The sequence below is a fragment of the Sinocyclocheilus anshuiensis genome, unplaced genomic scaffold (genome assembly GCF_001515605.1).
Source record: "Sinocyclocheilus anshuiensis isolate Anshui unplaced genomic scaffold, SAMN03320099.WGS_v1.1 scaffold1045, whole genome shotgun sequence".
In the NCBI taxonomy this organism is placed as follows: domain Eukaryota; kingdom Metazoa; phylum Chordata; class Actinopteri; order Cypriniformes; family Cyprinidae; genus Sinocyclocheilus; species Sinocyclocheilus anshuiensis.
This window is the reverse complement of record NW_015555799.1, coordinates 977,162-1,000,489: the sequence shown is the minus strand read 5'-3', so window position 1 is coordinate 1,000,489 and position 23,328 is coordinate 977,162. Positions and strand designations below refer to the sequence as shown.

The 23,328-nt window shown below is 37.1% G+C and overlaps 1 protein-coding gene across 1 annotated transcript in view; it reads right to left on the bottom strand.

Moving 5' to 3' along the window:
* The window catches only part of LOC107674904 (BMP/retinoic acid-inducible neural-specific protein 1-like), a gene marked incomplete at its 3' end in the record, with an annotated part of 166,845 nt that extends 144,075 nt beyond the window's left edge, over positions 1-22,770 (bottom strand). Inside the window, exon 1 of the mRNA XM_016469048.1 lies at positions 22,495-22,770. The remainder of the gene's footprint in view (positions 1-22,494) is intronic.
* Positions 22,771-23,328: the final 558 nt, after the last annotated feature.

The following is a 23,328-nucleotide window of genomic DNA, read 5'->3' as shown; positions in this document are numbered from 1 at the left end:
GTGTGTGTGTGTGTGTGTGTGTGTGTGTGTGTGTGTGTGTGTGTGTGGGCCTATATATCTGCAATTCATATAATTGCAATTGTAGCCTACATCATATATTTCTCGCACATAAATGTAAAACTACATATGTTCAGGAAACTATAGAGTGAACACTGTAACTATGATTCTCTTGCATATATGAGCAAGCACTAGAAAATGATTTTCTATCACAGCAGTGCTGCCAGGCGTTGGGCGATCTGCCACAGAAACTCAATCCCTCGAGAAGCCACCGGCCGACCAGCAGGACTCTGACCGCGCTCTTGTTTTATATGATTTTATATCACATTTGTAATCATATCACACGCTGCACTGTGGGGGAGAGCTAATCGGGGGAGAGTAGAGCTAGTGTAGTGCAATTTGTCGAGTTCAGATTACGAGGAGTCACAATTATGAAAGCGTTCCAGGACTGCGCACACCTCTGCGGACGACCACACAAACGCGCTGCCAATTACAGCCGCTGGCGTCTGAGTGACCGAACGAATGCGTGCAAACAGCCCTCGCAGCGCATTCACGCAACTCTCACAGAAGTCTGACCTTCAGGAGTCTGAGCTCAGCACTCTCAGCAGGATAATTAAATGCCCACGCCTGCCTCAACCCAATCAGCAGGGCCCAGATCAATGCACGATTTTCAAAACAAACTAATTCACTAATGGTCTGACTTATTGTTCCAATTTACCTGGCCAGTGAATTATGGGCCCGCGAGGGGAGGAGACCAGGATGATCGATGGAGAGACAGAAACGCCTGTGAGCGGAACCGCTGCGGTGGACGGGTCATTTGGCCCGGGTGCTTCTGAGCGGGATGGCCGCTGTCGTAAAGCCAAGTAATTAACGCACTCAGACCGACAGCTTGGCCGGTCAAGGTGTTGGGGAGTTTGTTCCAGATAAATTAGCCATGCTAGGCTTGTAGCGAATTCAATTAAACAAAAGATAATTCAACCGTAATCCCCCTTCAGATTCACAAAAGTTATTTGTTTTTAATAAGCATTATCTCGTGACTTTGGGTTGTAATCCATTGATGATGATTATTATTATTATTATTATTGTTGTTGTTGTTGTTATTTATTGTGGTGTCATCTATTTCAGATAAATCCACCCATGTTAGATATTAGTTGCATTATGAAGTTACATTAACAATGAAATAAAATAAAGTGTTAACTTAAATTTCATGGTAACACTTTATTTTAAGGACCAATTCTAATTAACTAGTAGCCCAGACAGCACATGCACGTCAGCAAGATTTAAAGGAACTTATAAAGATTGCTTCATCTGGAAAGCATCTGCTGTGTACAAACATCTTTAAGATGTCAGTTTTACATACATTCTAAATCGTAAACATCTTAAAGGGGTCATATGATGCAATTTAAATTTGTCCTTTCTCTTTGCAGTGTTACAATCTCTTGGTGCATAAAGAAGATCTGTAAAGTTGCAAAGACTAAAGTCTCAAATCCAAAGAGAGTCAAACACGCCCCCACATGTCTATGATGTGGGAAGATTTGCATAACGCGTAGAGTAGGGCTTGTTGTTTGTCATTTCTCCGATCACAAATGCAGACATGGTTTTATGTTTGCGCGATGCAACGCAATGCGTGAAAAGACAGTATAAGTCATTATAATCCGTAATTATGTCCCCACTGGATGCAACAAATGCCTCGTTTATAATGGGTTTTAAGGTTTTTGACTCGTTGCTCCGGCCGGACAGGGCATCACAATATGGTAAGGTGCGTAACATTTCCGTCACACGCTTGAGGTATTCGGCCAATCACAACGCACTGGACAGCTGGCCAATCAGAGCCCACCTCGCTTTTCAGACGGATGAGCTTTGTAAAAATCAACGCGTTTCAGAAAGGTGGGGCATAGAGGAGAAACAATAATGTACAGTATGTGGAAAATAATTTGTTTTTTGAACCTTAAACCGCATAAACACATTTCATTACACCAAATACACAAAATAATGTTCTTTTTAGCAACGTCATATGACCCCTTTAAATACATTTTCTACGTCCTGTAGACATATTGCAGATGAGCAAACACTCTAAAAATACATCTTGCAGATGTAAATGCAGACGTCAAATAGACGTCTCTGTGATGTACATGTGCTATCGGGGAGCGTATTAGCATGCATATTACTGTTTAATAGTACTTTTAAAGCACATATTAATGCCTTATTCTGCATGAACATATTTTAGATCCCTTAATCCTACACATACCTAAGCTTAACAGCTACTTTACTAACTATTAATCAGCAGCAAATTAGGAGTTTATTGAGGCAAAAGTCATAGTTAATAGTTAGTTAATAGTGAGAATTGGTCCGTAGATTAAAGTGTGATCAAATTTGCATTTCAAAAAAATCTTACAGCAAAATTATACTATATACTTAATGCACTACTTTTAAAAGTAACTTTTCTCAACACTGCATATAGATGATAGATTGATGGATGATAGATAGATAGATAGATAGATAGATGATAGATAGATAGATAGATAGATAGACTGATTGATTGATTGATTAAAAACAGTATTAATTGCACCTGACATTGTAATTACTACTACACAACATGCAAATATTAACTTTCCAGCAGGTCCTGAAAGCACCTTAAGCTGCAGTGGAGTCGAGCAGTCTGTGCTGTTAAAGGACTGGTTATGTGAAAGTGTAGTGGCTAAATGCCACGGCAAATGATGTTGTGTTTTATGGATGGCTGAACCTGCGTTTGTGCAATTGCTTTGTTTTCCTTTCCGTTTTCATCAAGCAAATGGAAGTTTCATGAAAACAAATGGCTGACGGAGGAAGGACAGGGATTTTTCTCCATTCCTTGCCGATGGTGAACACCATGTGTCTCTTTTGTCAGCATGTTTAAACAGATATGCTAATCGCTCGACTCCCGCGGTCATTTGTAAGCTCATACTGGGACGAGGCACTTAACATTCCACCCACTCGCCCTGTGGAGGAGAATCATGTGCTTCTCAAAACCAGTCTAGCAGGCTGTTTACTGCGCCCAAGGACACGTGACCATCTTTACATGAGTTTCCTTCAGTTTGACTGAAATCCTCACAACTTGTACAATTCCGACTCAAACCCACGACTGTCACATCGCAAACAGAAATCATCAAAGTTTTAACTCCAGTCAAATGAAAGAAATGAATAAAGATTAGTTTATTTTACTGAACAAGATTCAAAGATCAAACTGATCAAATTATCCAATCTTCCCATCACTATAGTTATGATACAACTTTTAAATCAAAACTTTGAATCGAAACAATCAGTTTACTGAAATTACTCAAAATGACCAAATCTGAGGGTGTCTTCGCTTGCAAAATTTAAATCAGTTTTTTTGTTAAAACATTCGCATACAGCAAAATAATTGGGAACATGTTATGAATGTTTGATGTGTCAGCCTGCCTTAGCTACTGTATGTTTATTAGTTTAGCATTAACATTAGCATTAGCATATGACCATTTTAAACATTTGCCTGTTTTATCAGACATGCAATACAGACATGCATGATTATGTTATGTTTTTCTGAGTCCTTAAATCAGTGGTTTTAATGGCCAACGTTTAACTAAAACCTCCTCACAGAGATTTGCCCTGTTATTTTCCATGTTGTTCATGTGTTGATCCAGAAGAGCAGCGGGTTTTTTCCTGCAGCGTGTTTGTGAGACGTGATCTGTGCTGAAAGGTTGCAACAGTGAACACACACTGACTTCTGCCGCATGTCACGCGTGATCTTCACCCGACGGTCCCTGAACAAGAGCACAAGTCCACTGTGGACTGAAATGACGCGGCTCTGATGAGGCTCTACACATGTGTGAATGGTAGAAGACGCTAGAAGAACCTCTGACTATATCAGCAGTGAAGGCTAAAATGAGCATTATATGTGTGCACGAACATCTGTGACAGTTTGGACATGAGTCCGGGTTACATTAATCGCATACATATACGCAATAGTCTTTGTGTGCATGAAGAGTGTGTGTAAAAGCACATGTGAAATGGTCTTTTAAAACAGTGATCTGTTTGCTTTAGCTGACTTACATGTCAACTGCTGACTCAATCAATCAAGAGAGTTTGGGTCAAGCATCACTTTCACTATTAATTAGAGTTAGTAATTTAAAAAGCTGCTAACTGTTAGCATTGCACCGCTTGTGAAAAAAGAAAGTGCTAAACTGTATTGAATGTGCACATGTAGTTACATTTTTTTTTTTTATAATATACTTGCATTTAATATTACGGTAACACTTTATTTTAAGGTGTCCTTGTTACACATGTTACATGTACTTACTATTATGATAACAACTAATTATGCGTAATTACATGCACGTAACCCTAAACCAAACCCTAATCCTAAACCTAAACATGTAGTAAGTACATGTAGTTAATTAATATTACTGAGTACTTATATGTATAATTACACTGGAACAAGGACACCTTAAAATAAAGTGTAACCAATATTACTTAAATAAAAGGCCACTTAAGAGCACTTAAAGAGAGACACTTTTATGACTGATTCAACACACTTATTTACAATTTTAAAAAGTACACTTTTTTCAAGTACATTTTAAGTCATTATGTTTTAATAATCTGTTGCCATGTTTTTAAAGAAGTACACTTATTTTGATGTGTTAACTAGTATACTAAAGCACATGTTTATAATTTTAACAGTAGTGGGCTATTCATTATTACATTTAAAGTTGACATGTAGCTAAATTGCAACTTCATCATTTCAAATATGCCATTACAAATATATTTAAATGCATGCCATACACGTTTCAATAGAAGTGACATTAAAGTATATTTTAGTTCATCATAAATGCTTGTCAGTACATTCAGCAGTAACTTTAACAATATTTCAAAGACAATAGAAGTGATTATACAATTACATGCAAAGATGTACTTAAATCCCAAAAATGGGACAAAAACACTCAGCTAATTGCATTTAATATAAAGTTAAACAATATTTTATTTAATTGCAATTAACATGTAATTAAGCATCTGAAAACATTACTTTGTTTGCATTTCAATAAAATGTACAGTATAACTCACCTAAATTTTGCCATTTTTAAAGCATCATAATTTAATCATAATAAGTTTACACTTAAGTATATTCTTTTAAAGTGTATTATTCCCATAATAAGTAATCTCTTTAAAAAGTAGAGGCAGAATCACCCTACAATCTAGAATGTGGCCTAGGTGATGTCAAATGTTTTTTCTCTGCTTGTGTTCTACATGGTGGTTGTTCAGCCTGGGTACATTCATTAGCTAACAAAATTTGAATTTTAAGTTCTTTATATTCATGTATTAATATGATATGAGATCCGGTTTCCAGCGTGACACTAAAACAGGTAGTAGTAATGGCTACTTTTTACTTCAGTACATGTCAGAGCTTCTTTACTTTAACTTGAGTAAAAAATTGTAGTCAGTACTTCAGAGTATTTTAAAACGTGAGTATCTGTACTTCTACTTGAGTGAAGGATGTGTGTACTTTCGTCATCTCCGAAAGGTACATATTAGTACCTAAAGTGTACATATTAGTACAAAAGTGTACCTTTTGAAAAGGTATCGCCCCAGTGACAGCTTTTGTACCTTTTTATGAGAGTGTGTGATGGCACATAATGCCTTGGTTTGCTCTTTGCAGGGTCACATTACCCTGTTGGACTAGTTAGTGTAACCAGGCAGTTGTGTGCAGGTTGCAGGGCATAGTTTATCACAGCAAATATTGGCTGGAAATTGCCCTGCTTATCAGAGTCTGAGATGGATGAGTCGTTTACTCCTGCCCTATAAAAACTGGCTTTCAAGCCAGAAAGAACAGCGCTGTCATCTCCGCTTGCTTTGTAATACGCTGGAATTTCACAAGCTAACATTTGTTTCGTAGACTGTCCCGCTCTGCCAGCCGTGTATCACGACGGTGGCCTAAAAATACGACTGGAGAAAATGTTTGGCCAGCACTTTTTACTCACTGACTTTCTTCGAAGCAACGCCACGCGGCCTCAACCTTCCACGACCGAAGTTTCCCGCATCTGTGAGCTTGTTTGTTATTAACGGCGGGAGGTGAACAGATGTAGCTCTCTCGTGGGATAGGACCTCTGGTGTGTCACGAAGAGAAGCTTCGATCCGGCTGCTACTTGATTTTCAGCCCGAGTTTTTTGTGACCTAATTTCCACATAGCATGCTGTTTATCCTTCATTTTGCTTCCCTCCCAAGCTCAGACGTGTCTCAGTGTGTGGCTCAATCCCTCTCGCTTAAACCGGACCTTTAATACACGCTCAACCGGCCCATTGTTCTTATTTAAGCATGATTTTGAGGGAAACGAGCGGATGAGAGCAGAGCGGCACGCTCCATAAATCAGAGCTCCTCTGGGACGGCAGGCAGATGGTAGCGTAAGCTCAGGCCGCTTGCCACAGATCTACACCTTTAGGTGAAATATGCCACACTTATGTGCTGACAGATTTCATGAATATTCATGAAGCAAGCCAGTGGTTTGATTTAATTTATCTCGCACAGCTTCCAAATCTGCATGAAAGTGACAAAAAAGCATGCTGGAGCATTAATAGCTAATTTTTAAGACAGTCAGCTGTAATCTATTCTCTCCTCCAAGATTGTCTACTTACATTTAATAATTTGATTCAATGCACTTATTGTGTACATACATGTTTTTACACTGTACTTGCATTTAAAGATACCTTTCTGTAATTAATTTCTGTAGTTACATCTATAAATGCATTGTTGACCTTTACCCTTTAACCCACCCTTAAACCTAACCTAAACTTAACCAGACCACCAAAGCAGTCCTAACCTTAACACCACCTCAACAGCAGCAAAAGTGATTTGCAATGCAACATATACACAATGCATACATTGTACTAAACAATTCATTATTTTGATGTAAGTACATAGACACCTAACATAAAGTGGGACCGTAAAGTGTAAGTTGTAAAGATGCTTTTCTCACAACTTAATTCAGTAGTTTGTTCAAAATGATCCTGTGGTCTGAACAATACTTCTATAAAAGTACAAATATTCAATGTAGTCTCTCAGATACTATGAGCTTGTAAAATAAATAAATGCACAGCAATTATAATGTTTTCAAAGTTTCAATAGCATTATGCCATTAGTTGCCTTTTAAAATAGAATGTAGAAGAATCTGTGTCTCATTTGTAACAGTGCAGGAAAATAGAAACATTTAGAAAAATATTAAAGCAAAATCATGCCTTCTGATCCGACTATGTGAATTATTTTCTCTGATAATTAACAATTTGCCATAAATGCTGTCAATAGAGCTGAACTTTGAATCTGGAACACTGCAACATAACGTTCAGTTATATTTGAGAGTCCAGGAATCTCCAGTAGCCAAGTTCATTGGATTTATCTACTATTGATTATGTTGTTTGTTCAGGTTCAGCATAATTAAAGTCCTCACAGTAATTCATGTTATTTTTTTATTTATTTTATTTTATTTTTTCACTCTTCCAGAGCGTCTGGAAGCAGAGCTGGATGCAGTTCAGCACCGCGATTACCCTGGTGTCAAGAGCTCCCATGGTAATAATAATCATCATCTCTTCAAATTAGGACAAATATGATTATGAAGACAGCTAAGCTTGGTTTCATGGCAGATATAAACACTAACCGCCAATAAAAGGAACAGGAACTCAAAGAGTCGTCTCAGCTTTGACAAGGTCAATAGCACAGTGATAAAGTTTGACGCCACTAGACTCGGCAGAAGAAGCAGATTTACCAAATGAAGCGAGTATTTCATGCTCCACTTGCCCACACTTACACTGCTAGATCACACATGCTGATGGCTCAGACTGTAAATGTATCAAACCTGCATATTCCATATCAGGTCTCATATGTCCGTATGTAATGTATACAGTATATGAGCAACATCCAATCTAAATCATGTCACAAGAGTCTCGAGTCAATTACAAGAAAGATGTAAAGGGCCGTATTAATATCTGTTCTCTGGGTCAAAAATCAAATGCACTTCCAGTCAACCGTTAAGACACACTTTACTGAATTTATGTCACTATTATTAAGACTTCTGCTCGCATTCTTGAAACTAGCTTTGTAGGCAAATATTCATTTTGCCTGAAAGGAATGCAAAAGGTTTACAAGTTGTTAAATAAAAACATAAAATAGAAAGGAATAAATGAATATAGGTTAAATGAACATTTACGTTAAATTAAATGTAATTTAATGTAACATTAACATTAAATCTGCATATTAGAATGATTTCTGAAGGTTCAGGTGACACTGAAGACTGGAGTAATGATGCTGAAAATCCAATCAAAGCTCAGTAACATATAAAACTTTACCTCATCATCCACCTTTGGCACGGCTGAGAGCCGCAATGATTGCAGTTTTGATTTCTCTAGCATTGATTTATAATACACGGATTCAAAGCATGCCACTCGCATTGACATACTTTAAAGATTTGCTCCATTACAGCCTAAAATAGAGGCGCGTGACCCCTGTGCCACTGAACACTGAGTCTCCACACACTCCCCGGAGCCTAATCATCTTCATAAAGCCCTCAAGAGAGAATCAAAGGCACACACTAATTTAAAGAGCCGTGCAATCAGTCCTCACGACCGAGATATCAGTAATGCCGCTCATCACAGGACACATTTAATGCCTGGAGGTTTACCCGTGATGTTTATAGATACTGAAAGGGAAAAAACGCTGAATTATCAAAGTGCTGCAGGAGAGTGATATTATAAGATCAACGCAAATGCAACAAGAGCCGCATTTACTCTATAAGTATTTATTAGCTATAATAAATGGTCATGCATTGACCCCTAAACCCCATGGGCTGTGATCCAACAGCTTTATTAAAATTAACACACTTCTGGTGTGAAACTAAAAGCTGTAAGCTTACATATTACTATTTTGAAATCACGAACACACACATGATCCAATTTGAGGACAGATGCAGTAATGAGTTTCTGACTTAATGCTGAGCGTCTCAGCGTTAAACCGTTTGAGCTAAAGCGCCATAACTAGATTTGCTCAACACTTGCATTTTCAGGCAATTTACAGTTGAAGTATGCAATGTTCTTGGGCACTTTCAGACTGAATAACTGAAATCTTTTCTGGTTGTTGTTGACTGCGGTAAAGTCAGCGATACCCTCCGCTGAGCTCACCGAATCATTACAGGGTCAAACGGACCACGTTGATGTGATAGTTTATGATCTGAAAATAGATGTGTGTGTGTGTGTGTGGATGACAATCTAGGCTACAGCGTATATATAATATTTGAAGAGTTAATTTGCAAAAACCGATAACTCCATTTTTATTTTATTTTTTCAGAAATTCATTGAAAGTATGTTTTTTTATACATATTAAAAGTTTGTTTTATAGCAAAAGCAGATAACTCCAACAGTTGTTTTTTGAGCAAAATCAGGTTTGCTCAACACTTGCATTTTCAGGCAATTTACAGTTGAAGTATGCAATGTTCTTGGGCACTTTCAGACTGAATAACTGAAATCTTTTCTGGTTGTTGTTGACTGCGGTAAAGTCAGCGATACCCTCCGCTGAGCTCACCGAATCATTACAGGGTCAAACGGACCACGTTGATGTGATAGTTTATGATCTGAAAATAGATGTGTGTGTGTGTGTGTGTGTGTGTGTGTGTGAGCACGCTGAATCAGCAGGCTTGTGCTTGTCAAACACCGCACAGAAACACGCCTGTCTTGAATGTCAGATCGTGTGAAGTATGTGAACCACACACACCACACACAATGGGCCAAAGCACAAACAGCCCAAACCTCTCGCCCGGATACAAAATCATACGCCAAAGCCACTCAATTCACACTTCCAAGCCCAAAGCTAGCACACTAACCCAGATTTAAAAATAGAAATGGAATTAAAACTTTGTAATGACTTCATAATTCAGTATTAGAGTTGATGAAAGAGAATATTTTGCTAATTTTAATGGCAAACTTAAGTAATTTGATGATAACTGCGTTTTTTGCTGAATCTCAAAGGAATCAGTTTTCTCTCCAAAATCAAAGCAAAAATTATATTTTGCCTAAAGAATGAATGAAGCCTGTTTTTAGGACTGTTGCATTATTTTCATGACAAATCATGAATCATCTCGTTCTCATTTTGTCTACACTATTTTTATTCTGCATTAATTAAATGCAGTACCTCAGCTACAGTCAATGATGAACAGTCCATATTCGTGTGTGTGTGTGTGTTGTTATATCCCCTCCATTTCAGTATGAAACACTTACTTTTCACAATCCAAACAACAACCATTGGATTAAATCAAGTCCCAATCTGTGAGTTCACAATATGGTAGTAAAGTTGGTCACGGCACCCATTTCTTGTCGTATTTAAGATGACCATAACAAAGCTTGTGTAGTTTCTCTATAAAGCTGCTGTTGGCTCACTAGCTAATACTCAGCTTGTAAAACACAGAAGACTTGGCACAGTGACTCTGGCTCAACAACATTTGTCAAGTGAGCATGTCTATAAATCCCATATATATATATATATATATATGTTCACTTGATTCATCAGGTCTTTAAATACACCATGCTGTGTTATTAAGGAAAAGGAGTGCATTATACGTCCTCTCTACATTTACTGCAAAAAATAAAAAAATAAATCATTAAAATAAAACACATGTAGTTTGACATTCACTCTACATTCACTGAAAAAAAAAACAAATAAATTAAATTACATATTTTGATGTACAGTCTACATTCACTGCAAAAAAAAGGCCATTCCGATTAAAGTTTGATACAAATATTTGATTATGTTCCAGTAAATCTAAGACAAATTTACTAGAGAATAATGTCTTTTTTTTTTTTCGCTTTAAGCATAAATCTCATTAAATGTAATAATAATTTAAATAAAAAAATAAATACATTGTCAAAAGGGAAGGGAAAACATCAATTACATTCAATATATATTCTCTAACAACAAGTCTTATCATTTACACAATTTGATTTTTAAAGTAAAAGCATGATGTTTTAAGTATGCAGGTTCATCAAGTTCGTCGAAATTATCCATCCTCGATCACTTTTAGTCAACTTTGACGAAACTCCTCTCAGCTAGCTCGTCTTTTCAAAGTGAAAGTAGCCTTGTCACCTGACCTGACTACAGTGCGCTGATTCGCTAAAATGGACTTATCAGCTTCTGTTCAAAAACAACAAGGGTTTCTACAGTAAAACGTGAACTCGCGATGCCTTGAATGTGGACAAAACTGGCTTTTTTGACAAAACGTGTTTAGGGTTCAGATTGCGCTATATATGGAGAATCATGCATGGCAATCAGCTCTTTTTTTTTTAAGTGCCGTTTATCGGTTTTTGCAAATGAACTCTTCATATATAGAAAAAGCTAGTTTTGTCTGTACTGCTGTATGCTTCCTTTCATTACTCTTCTCCAAATCTGCATTTGGACGATGGCGACGTATAGCGTCACTCGGGGCGTTCTGCGCCATCAGAGTCTCTCCATACTTTTAGTCCAGCGCTCCTTCTCTCCCATGACCCTCTCTTTCATCATTTCTCAAACCATCTGGAAGGGCCAAAGGGAGAGCCCTGTGCAATTTCCTTCCTCTAATAGGTACTTCCAATACCCACTTCCATAGTCCTGAGAAGTGACAAGATTAAAGAATAGCTGCTCCATTCAACGGAGGCAGGGGCAGAAACAGAGGGCAAAAATACTCCGGGTAATTATGGGGAAATCAAGCACACTGCCACAGTCGCAGCTCAGCCGGGGCTCTCACGTCACTGCTTCAGTCCCAGCGGATCAAATCGAAAGCTTTCTACTTCTCTCTCTGCTTCTGTTCTCTCTTTCCGAGCTGATATTGCCCTTTAGTTTAGAAAAAAAACAGACTAACAACATTCTCTGAAGCTTCGGCCTCCTCCACTTTGAAGCTTGTCTGTGAACGGCTTAAAAGCAGCAGAACTACAATGGAGCAATATCGAAGGCTCATCCAAAGGCCAGATGAAGAGAGAATATTAACTAGCCCGAGGCCAAGGCAATATTTTATACGAGGAGACTCTACAAAACCGACCATTTTTGTGACCCTTTATTATTTTGATATTTATTGCAGGCATGTCAAGGAATAGATCACCTAAAAATCAACATTTCATCATCATTTACAAACTCTAATGTTCAGCCCTTTTTGAAACATAAAATAAGAATGTCTTAACTTCTGTTTTCCATTCCAGGGTTAGTGAGTCATACTGCCAGTCCTTAAAAAGCATTTTATTAGACGTGCTCTGTAATATATTGCAGTAATGGCCATGCACACTATTTCTATCGTAGGCTCTTCGATATGCCATAAATGAATTATAGCTACCTTATTATGTGCTTCTTTTCCAACAACTGTATTTAGGCTGAATGAATATGCAAATTCACTGACAGTAGGTGGCGCTTATAGAAGAGCAGAACATTTCATTACATTGGTTGTTGTATGTATAACAACAGTTTGGAAATGAAATGTCCGTTGAGTGGCACTAAAAGGTTACTGCTTTACTGCATTTGAAAATAAAATACCAGCAACACTAAACCCTAGCATAAGTCTAACCATTAGTATTAAAAAAAAGCAAACAGGAGATAAAAACACATTTACTGACACGTTTATTTTATCTTGCTTCTACAAGTCTTTGAGCTCTTTTATCGTGACCCATGTTTGACGGGACTTGTATCCAAGTACTTTACATTACAAGTGTAATGCTGTACCGGGGGCGCTACTGAGCAAGTTTACTACATCAGAAAAGCTGCTTATGTGACGCAAACTGTATTAGTTTACAAATCCTGCAATATGGTCAAAGTGTTTTGAGCTCAAAACATAGTATTGTGCAAGAAACTGCATTAAAATAAGTCTTTATTCATCAGTAATCTGCCCCATAGTCATAATTTGTATTAAAACAGGAATAAAAGCTGTTGGTGTTTTTTGAAGTTTTGCAAAAGAGTAGGTAGAAGAACATATTTCCAATGAGCCCATGTTGGAAAATTTGATACCTACATGTAAAAGCTTTGTTTGTGTGCTTTTTTTATCATTTTGGAGCTTAATAGTATAAATCACCATCTGTTTTCAGTGTATAGACACTCTCAGAAATAAAGGTACAAAAGCTGTCACCGGGGCGGTACCTTTTCAAAAGGTACACTTTTGTTTCTATTAGGTTCTAATATGTACACTTTAAGTACTAATATGTATCTTTAAGGTACCAAAATGGACCCTTTAGGTACAAACGTACATTTTGAAAATGTACCGCCCCAGTGATAGCTTTTGTACCTTTATTTCTGAGAGTGGATAACAGAAGCTCAGACACTAAATGTCTCGTTTCAAAGAGGAATGTAAATGGTGACAGGATTATCATTTTTGTGTGAACTAATCAATTACATAAAGGCCGAGTGTGGCAAAGATTACCTGTCGTTGTTCTTTCTTTGGGTGAGTATCTCTAAGGCATCTCTCTCTACAGAAATTGAAGAAAACAGCAGACGACCGCTGGTACTGGTGCAGGACAAAAAAAAACACACAATGAGCACTTTATTGCTTTTATCTGTTCTCTTTTCTTGAGTGGTTTCCGATAACAGTTTGCCTCTCAGTGACCTCTGATCTAGGAACAGCTACTCTTAAGACTCAATTATAAGTCTTGCTCGCTTTAAAGCAAAATGTAAATCTCGGTCGAAGGTGCTGTCAGTCAGAGAGTAATTGCAGGTAGCGAGCGGATCTGGGGCTTTTTGTGGAGAGGATACTTGACGCTGCTTTATTATGCTGAGTCATGGCTGTTCTCCCTGGTACATGGTCTCTAACTGGCTCAGCAGGCAAATAATAGAGCCGAGAGGAAACCATTACCATTTAGATGTAGAGATTTCTGATTGCAAGCTATCAAAGTGGTATTGAGTTACTTATGAGTGTTAAACTTATGAGTGTTGGTCACCTGAGTATGACACTGACAATTACACAACTGACAATTACTCTGCACTGTTTCCAAAATATAAAGAATACAATAAAACACAATGTTGACTTTTTTGACAATAAAAACCCTTGTGAAAAAAAGAAGTGTGCTTAATTTCATTGAATGTGCACTTGTAGTCTACTTCAAACCTTAAAAGTATATAAAAAAACTGTACTTTAAGATAATATAATATTAAAGAAATAAAAAATATAGTGCTGTCAAATGATTAATCGTGATTAATCGCATCCAAAATAAAAGTTTTTGTTTGCATAATATGTGTTCAGTGTATATTTATTATGTATATATACATACACAAACATACAGTATATGTTTTTAAAATATGTACATGTCTATATTTATATTCATATAATTTATATTATAAATAAATAAATTTAATATATAAACATAACATATTTTTATGAAATATAAACATGCATGTGTATGTATTTATATATACATAATAAATATACACAGCACACATACATAATGTAAACAAAAACTTTTATTTTGGATGCGATTAATTGCGATTAATCGTTTGACAGCACTAATAAAATCACTTAAATGTACACTGTAAAAAAAATGTGTGTCATTTTAACTGTAAAATATTGTAGAAATGCAACGGGGGGAAAAAAACAAAAACAAACAAACAATCAAAAAAAAAACAACTGTTAATAGGTTAACAGTAAGTTCCTATACTTGGCCTATATATACAGCGGAAAATACTGTAAAAGATCTAACCAGACAATGCTGTTAACTGTACAGTTTTTATACGTAAAAAAAGAACAAATCAACGTATAATTTACAGTCAAAGACTGTAAACTGACATTATCAGAATTGCCTGCGTGACACTCCACATTTGAAAGTATTTTGTTTAAAATGTGTTACCATGATGGTGTTTTGTGTTTGTGTGAATGTCTCTGTGCACCTTCTGCATATTAGTGTATAATTCAGTGGAAAAGCTACTTGAGATGAACTTTGCCTATACCAATTATACGCAAATATGTACTTCAAAAGGTTTTTAGCATGGGTGATCAGATCTCTTCAAGTCTCTTCAAATCAAATCTCTATCCCGAAAGCTGCATCGTTCACTCACTCTAAATCTTTGGATGAGACTCAAGGAAGAGAAACTTTATATGAAGGCCCTTGTCAAAGATGGAGGGAAGGCTTACACAATTGGACCCAATTCGCTAATCCATTAATTCTACAGCACTACTGTAGCAAAGACGCATGTGTGTGATGTCTCCTCATGCCCTTTCGTTTTCCAGCTCGCTGGCAGCCGTTCTCCACTCCAGTTGGGGAAAAGCACTGACACTGAGGTGAAGTCAAACCTGCTGGCAAACTACATCTACCTCTTCTCCCCTACAGGTTGCCATTGTTTATTAATAATCCCAGCGGTCTCCATTGGCAGCGGTGAGGTTGAAGCAGCTGGTGGGCCTTAGTCGAGCTCGAGTGCCGAGGTTTTCTCTGTCACGAGTGTTTCCCCCACCGCCTAAACAGTCGGGAGCCACGGCGCAGACTTTCATTCAGCCCTTTCATTACATAATTGTATGAATTATGGAGGTTAATCGCTGCAAATGACCATGACTTTTAATAATTTATGAAGATCAGGCAAAAACAGTCACTGGTCGCCCATGAAGGGTCGTGTGCTTCCCTTCTTAGAACCATGTAATCAGCATTTAAAGGGGTCTTGACATGGATTTATTTGAAGTATCTTCCTTGGGGTTTACTTATAATGTTATTATAACAGTCACAAAAATGATGATTAACCATCATTCTTCCCCGTGTCTGAAATTATACATTTTTAAGGGGCGGCTCCTTTAAGGCGTTTCAGTAAATGTCAGTAAAATGCATGAGAAAAAGGTATTAACGCCCCCTGCTAGTTCACATGAGTATGTGTTTTAAAAACATAGTCTTAGTCATTTACAGACAAAGCATTATGCAGTTGTTGGTATATATATTGTTTATATATAATGCATTATAAAATTATTTTGAATGCTCTAATTTTGTCTTGGAATGCACCTTATAATGCATTGTATGATCTCATGAATAATTGTAACCACGGTTATAATACATTTTGGTACTTATCTATTAATTGTTACACCTTTAGATAATGCATTAAAACACTTGACAAACAACCAATTTCCGCTGTAACAAGGAATCTGCAAATTGTTAAATGCATTTATAATGCATATAATGAAAGTTACAATTAGTTCTGAAAACATATAATGCATTACAGCCTACATTATGAATATATGCATAATGCATTATACTTTATACATAAAGTATTAGCAAATTGTTTATACATTGCTTTGTGATGTAGCTGCTGTCAGATTCACTGCATCTTTTAACAAAGTCTCTTTGCAAACTCTGTGCCTCATTTACAAAACAATCCACAGTCAAATGCTCTGAACAAACATATCTCATTTCTCATGTCAATGCCATGACCTCTTAATGATTTCTACAGCAGCTTTAACTTATGCCAAGAACAACCTGGTGTTACCTACACATTTATATGAGTCTAAAAGACTGAAATGCCCCATGCATTTACATGAATAAAACATGATAAAAAGTGTAAGAGCACTGCTGTAATGAGCATCCCTGCTAATATTCACTACAACAGCATACTTTTATACAATGCTTCAAAAAAATTAAAGACTGGACAAATGACCTTTCAGATATGATATGCCTAGCTATATCAGCTATTTGCTTGATATTTGCTCTGGCAAAAAAAAAAAAAAAAAACACATTCCACAAGAAGCCAAAGCAGGATCAATATAGTGAATATACTGAAATAATGAATAGTTCAATTAAAATGTCTAGTTGGTGCAAGTCACATTCGTCTCAAACTATCTTTAATTGTGTTTTCAACTTCTTTTCTGGCATCTCAAAATTACATCTACTCTAATTTATTTGCACTATCCTATTCAAAAGTTTAGGGTTTATAAGATGTCTTAATGTTTTTGAAATAAGTCTGTTTTGCTCACCAAGGCTGTTTTTATTTGATCAAAAATACATTAAAATTGTTAAATATTATTACAATTTAAAATAACCATTTTTTTTTTTTTTACATTTATATATAGTGAAATGTAATTTATTGCTGTGATCAAAGCCAAATTTTCAGCGTCATTATTCCAGTCTTCAGTGTCACATGATCCTTCAGAAATCATTCTAATATGCTGATTTGCTGCTCAAGAAGCATTTCTGATTATTATCAATGTTGAAAACAGTTTTGCTACTTTATACGTTTGCATAAACCCTGATGCATTTTATTTTTTAATGATTCTTTGATGAATAGAAAGTTCAAAATAAAATAAATGTATTCGAAATATAAATCTTTTGAAACATTATAAATGTCTTCACTGGCAATTTTGATCAATTTAATGCATCTTTAATGAATAAAAGTACTAATGTCTTAAAAAAAATGTACTGACCTCAAACATTTGAACAGAAGTGTATATGTTGCATGTAAGAAATTTTATTTTGTCGGAATACATGGCTGTTTTTGAACGGTCGCTAGTAAAGAAAGACAACATATGGTGTCTTCAACCAGCTAACTGACCCATGCTAACAAGCCAAACCCTGACTCCTGGTGTATCAGCACTTTTGAAACTTCACCAATCGAATGAATGGACCGTAACTAACAAAGAAAAATATGCAGTGCTGTTTGGTGTTGTGTTTGGAGCTCGGCTGGACATACACTGACGGTTAGCTGTCAACACAGCGATGTGCAATTACAGCGTTCTCAAATATCAAAGACAGACTGTTGCATATAATTCAATGTTGTGACTTGATCTAAAACCCCACAGCATTAACAGCTGCTTTGTCCTTACTTTCTTTTCATAACACTGTCCTCTAGTTTTAGTCTATAGTGTCGTTTGACTCATAATTGCACAAATCAGATCAACTCTTCAAAGAACGGTGCATATATTTCCTCCATCTTTGCTGATAGACTTATTTCAGAGACATTATTAAATGATATGAAACAGAGGACAGAGGACGCGGCGCAGTCAGATTGGCCACTTTCATAAAAGCTAATATACTTAATAGCTTAATCAAAAACTCCCTATGCCCAGAACAATCTAGTTGCAATTCTCACAGGCAGCTGAAATATGAACGGAAACATTTTAGATAAAATTATTCTTCACAGTGTCACAGTGAATGCAATCAACCAGTGCAACATGCACTTGTGCTGTCAAAGAAATTATGAGGGAAATTATAAAGATGGAGATGTAGGGTTAATGACATAAACAAACAATAAAACTAAATGTAAACATTGTCTGTTGACTGAAAAGGGACTGGAATTGTAAAAGCAAACATAACTAAAATATGAATGGAAAACAACCTGATATAAAATTATAACCATGATCTATTTAAGGTATAAAAATGAACTTTAAACTGCATAGAAATCACACTGAACAGAATAAAACTGCAATGTCAAATTAAGTAAATTATTTAAATAAAAGTATGTATTTAAAAATAATAATAATAATAAATAAATAACAGCACCAATCATGATCAAAATCCCAAATAATATTATAATATATCCAAGAACCAAAAATAGTATTATTAGTTTTAGTATTCGTTTTTGTTAACAATAATAATAATAATAATAAATACTAAATACCAATGCTGAAACAGTATTTATTTATTTTTTTTGCAAATACTACATTTTTAAAATACTACATCAAAATACTGACTTACAAACATAGTTAAACAAACATAACTAAAATATTGGTGTTATACTAACTGATATAAAATAATAAGCATGTCCTGTTTCAAGTATAGAAATAAAACAAAACAAAACAAAATAAAATAAAATTACCTTTAAAATCTGCCAACTGCCTATCCTTACAGAAGCACACTGAACTGAATAAAACAGTTATGTCAAATTAAGTTAATTCCAAATAAATATAAATTTTAAATGAATAAATTTAATCTTGTGATATGAATAAAACTAATCATATTTAATGTCATTATTGTTCTATTCATTCTTTCTTTCTTTCTTTCTTTCTTTCTTTCTTTCTTTCTCTTTTAATTACATAGGAGCTTTACTTGCATGACTGAAATGACAGCGTTCCCAAGACGGCCACCAAATGAAATCTGTTTGTGCAGCTCACATTATTGCTTCCTATGTGTAGAGCATCTCAAATCACCCTCTTATGAGGTTGTGTTTCTTTAGTCCCCTCTGAAGGCATTAGGATTTCTGAACAGATCTCTACTGTACTAAGATCTCTTATGCCCGTGAAGTCAATCAATTTGACATAATTTAATGCTGAGCTTCCATCATATGACATTAAAGGCATAAGTACTGTAACTACAGTACAGCAATAACCATTAAAAACGTCAAAGATGAAACACACCGTGAAGATCCTCTAATTACGTGGAAATCCTGCCAAGACGACTGATGATGACACCGGCTCATGTCACTGGAGGATCTCTCAGTAATATTTGACCCATAAATGTTTGATTTTGGCATCTATATTAATGCTACAAGGCTGAGATGAATTCTGTAGGCTGGATCAATTGATCCGGTGATATTCATTTAGTGTTCCCCGTGCTGATTTTATATTAGCATAGAAGGATTATTATCAGCGGGCTAATTTTAGCAGCAAGCTAATTTCTGTTAACACAAGGTGTTCTGAGATTACTCAAATCACTGAAACCCAGAGATCGACTTTTTACTATGACTTTTTACCATATCCCAGAGAGAGAAGTGCTGGTATTATCTGCTTAAAGTCTTGAATTAATCAGAACACCAGAGACGCTCTCGCCTCTGTGATGCTGTAATGACATGTGCCGCGCTAGTCGGAAATTACGATGTGTCTTTGCCAATAAAAGCAGAGGACTTTGGGTAATAATGGCAAACCTAATGTGCGTATTCACATCTAATCATCATGCAATCATATATTTAGTATTTAGTCATGTTTTGTGATGCATAACTATTTGACTGTTTAAATGTTGATTTAAAATAAGGAATTGTTCACCCAAAAATAATCATTCACATGTCGTTCCAAACCTCCATGACTTTTTTTTGTGCACCAAAACTGTTTGGTTACCAATGTTCTTCAATAATATCTTCTTGTAAGTGACATAATTACCTTTTTTGGGGGAATTATGCCTTTAATGGCAGGTTACCATTGTAACAACTGGCCCCATACAGTGTGACAACATGCCCCACTATATCAGAGTCAGTGTGTTGTACATGCAATATTTTTTTCTGGACAATAACAATGAAAATGATCAACAGTTTTTTTGTAGTCAAAGTATGTTCACCGAATTTCACAAATAAATCCACGTGGACAAATATTTACTGGAGTAAAAAGTGTGACAACTTGCCCCAGTCTCCCCTACATCTTAAAACTATAGTATTTGTTGGTTGGATGATAAATCCATATTTGTTATGAATACTAATATTTTAATATTACATTTAAGTCTCATCATCACCTTAGCTTTTACTTTTTTTTTTTTTTTTTTATAGATACATAAATAATAGCCAGCATTCCAAATTATGTCCCTTCCTGGGAGTCATATTGTTACACTGATATGTTTGCAACATTGTCACACTGTTACATTTTTTTGTAAAATTGAGTAATCCCATAACAGTGTAAATGTTTCTGTACACTGACTTTCACAAAAAAAAAAAAAAAAATCACTGAAGTAAAAAGTGTGACAACTAGCCCCGGTCTCCTCTGTATCTTGAATCTGTAGTTCACATTGGTTGGATAATAAATCCATGTTTGTTATGCATACTAAAATCTTAATTTCCAACATTTAAGTCTCATATCATGACCTCAGCTTTCACATAAACATAAATACTAGGCAGCAGTCGGAGCTGATGGATGCATCTGAGCCTTGTCATCTTTATGACACTACAGACCAGCACAATAAACAAGCAGGCGTTCAGTAGCACACGATTCATCCTGAGATCCAAGACGCCAAGACCCCCAGCTGCACCCTTTCACATGGCAGCCAATGCGACTCCTGCCAGCATGAGACAGTGCTCATTATTCCCTCTGCCAAAGCAGCCTCGTCGTTGATATTCTTGTCTTGGCCTAGGTGTAGATCAAGAGTCCACAGTTCCACGTCTGTGGTCCGAGACGAACTGAGAGAGGCTCTGTATGCAGACCGTCCTTTATTTGCCTTGGCGAATGACGATCAGAACAGGTACCGGCAGGTGCGGAGGAGAACGTCAGGCTGCGACACGCACCTGGACCAGTTTGTATTGGGTGAGTGACACTGAGTCGCCTGGAGCTTCTGCTGACATTATCAAATGGTCACAAGTGTGGCTTGTTTGTGCTTAATTGGACATTCATATGTGTCTAGCTTAGCATGCATTTATTGCACAAGTGAGCGAATAAAATTGCATTGCTCGGATAATGCAAACTGGTTATTTTGCTATTAATGGAATCAAAAAATCAATAACACATAATTAGGGTTTGAAAAAAAGCATCCCTGCTATACAATCCAAATTAGGCCACTAAAAGCATGCTGTGGACTGATCACTAAAATTGACGGGCGTCATAATTTTGCCTAATATGACCAGATGAAAAGTGCATATCGACCAGGTTTGATTCACTGCACCAGTAATGGGATGCATCCCGGAAAACAAAACAAAAAAACTCTTTAGGACTCTAGGCTGAGCCTTTGTGTCCATCATATTCACTCAATTACCAAAAGCTTCAAAGTCACATTTGACATCAAGCGCAAAAGTGCGAGAGCTCCCCCAACAGTTAAGCATCAGAAACACATTCACACAAGTTCACCTCCAGCTTTGAGCCTCTCCATGCCTTCAACACGCCGTTTGTGGCAGAGCCGTGAAGATTTGCCCCCTTTCCACCAGCAACACACGCTCCTCGCCACAACACATCCGAGCTTAATGCGAGTGTGAACGCTTCCTTGTGCATCACGTTCCCGGTGCGATTCAAGCCTGAGGATGGAGATTGTTGTGCTTTCTACTGCAGTGCACATGTTTATTGACTTTGCAGATGCAGCAGGAAACATACAAAGGCGAAAGCAGTGTTCTAGCTATCATGTTTGTCCTGAATGTGCAGTTGCTGAGTAAAGACATTACTGAATGCAAAGCGGAATTATTCATTCAGCATCTCTGAAGACATATGGTGTCATTCTCTAATAGTGATGAGACTTCATTTATGCTTTGTGCACTAATGGGCATTTAGGCTGTGAGTTGACTCAGCAGAGAGAGAGAGAGAGAGAGAGAAAAAAAAAAACAGCATCAACCCCCCACACATACACCAAATCTACATCAATCCGCAACCAAACTTGCAACAATGAGCAATGCGTGGACTGAAAACAGATCTCACACACGCGCGCGCGCGCGTTGGTTACTCAAATCGTCAAGCATCTGCAGAACTAGTCCGGTTCAAATCCGTGCAGAAAACCCTCTCAAGAATCATCATGTACTGGCCGCGCAGGACCTCCATGAAGTGCTGCATGTAACATCCCTCCAACATTCAGTTTCACACGCGCCCAGCGCGCCATCGCTCACACATTTAACGTCCAGCTCAGTGAAAGCACCTTAAAGACTCACCTGAAACTGCTTCACCCGTGTGTCGGGAATCTGACGCTCCGCGCTGCTTTAAAGTTATGTTGAGGCTCCGGGTCCGGCGGCGCGGCTCATGCTGGCTCTGGTTCTGTTGTGCGGATGGGTCATCGGTCCTTCTCATACTCGAGAGAGAGAAATCCGGAGGTTCGATTGGCTGAACAGCATCAGAGAAAGGGTCGAGTGTAAACGCAGAGCTGAGGAGGAAATATCCGACAGCAGTGCAGCTCCGGATGTAGAGATCGAGAGTCGGACTGCTGCTGAGAAACGAGGAGGAGGCGCCGAGCATCACTTTACTGGATTGTAGAGGAGGGTGATGGCAGACCGAAAGGGGAGGGACTGAAGCACATCCAGTGTTTGGAGAAGAGAGAGAGAGAGCGCACGTCTTTATTTCTAACCATTATTTGATTAGTAATACAATTGGCGTTTCATTATTTGACTTTATTTGTATTATATTGCGTTCTGTGTGTAAATGAATCTGAAACAGATAAAATGATAAGAATTCGTGTTCATTAACAGGAACGCATCTCTTATCCGATCACAAACCCAGAGAAAAAGCAGGTATTAGAACAGCAACATCCCGAGACTAGGTTTTGAATGAACTTCTGGTAATATGTTACTGATGTTCTCTGCTTTAAAGTAATAGTTCATCCAGAAATTAAGATTTTGAGAAATGTAGCATTCCATTAGTTGCTCACCAATGGATCCTCTTCAGTGAATGGGTGCCGTGAGAATGAGAGTCCAAACAGCTGATTAAAACATCACAATAATCCATAAGCAATCCACACCACTCCAGTCCTTCAATGAACGTCATGTGAAGCC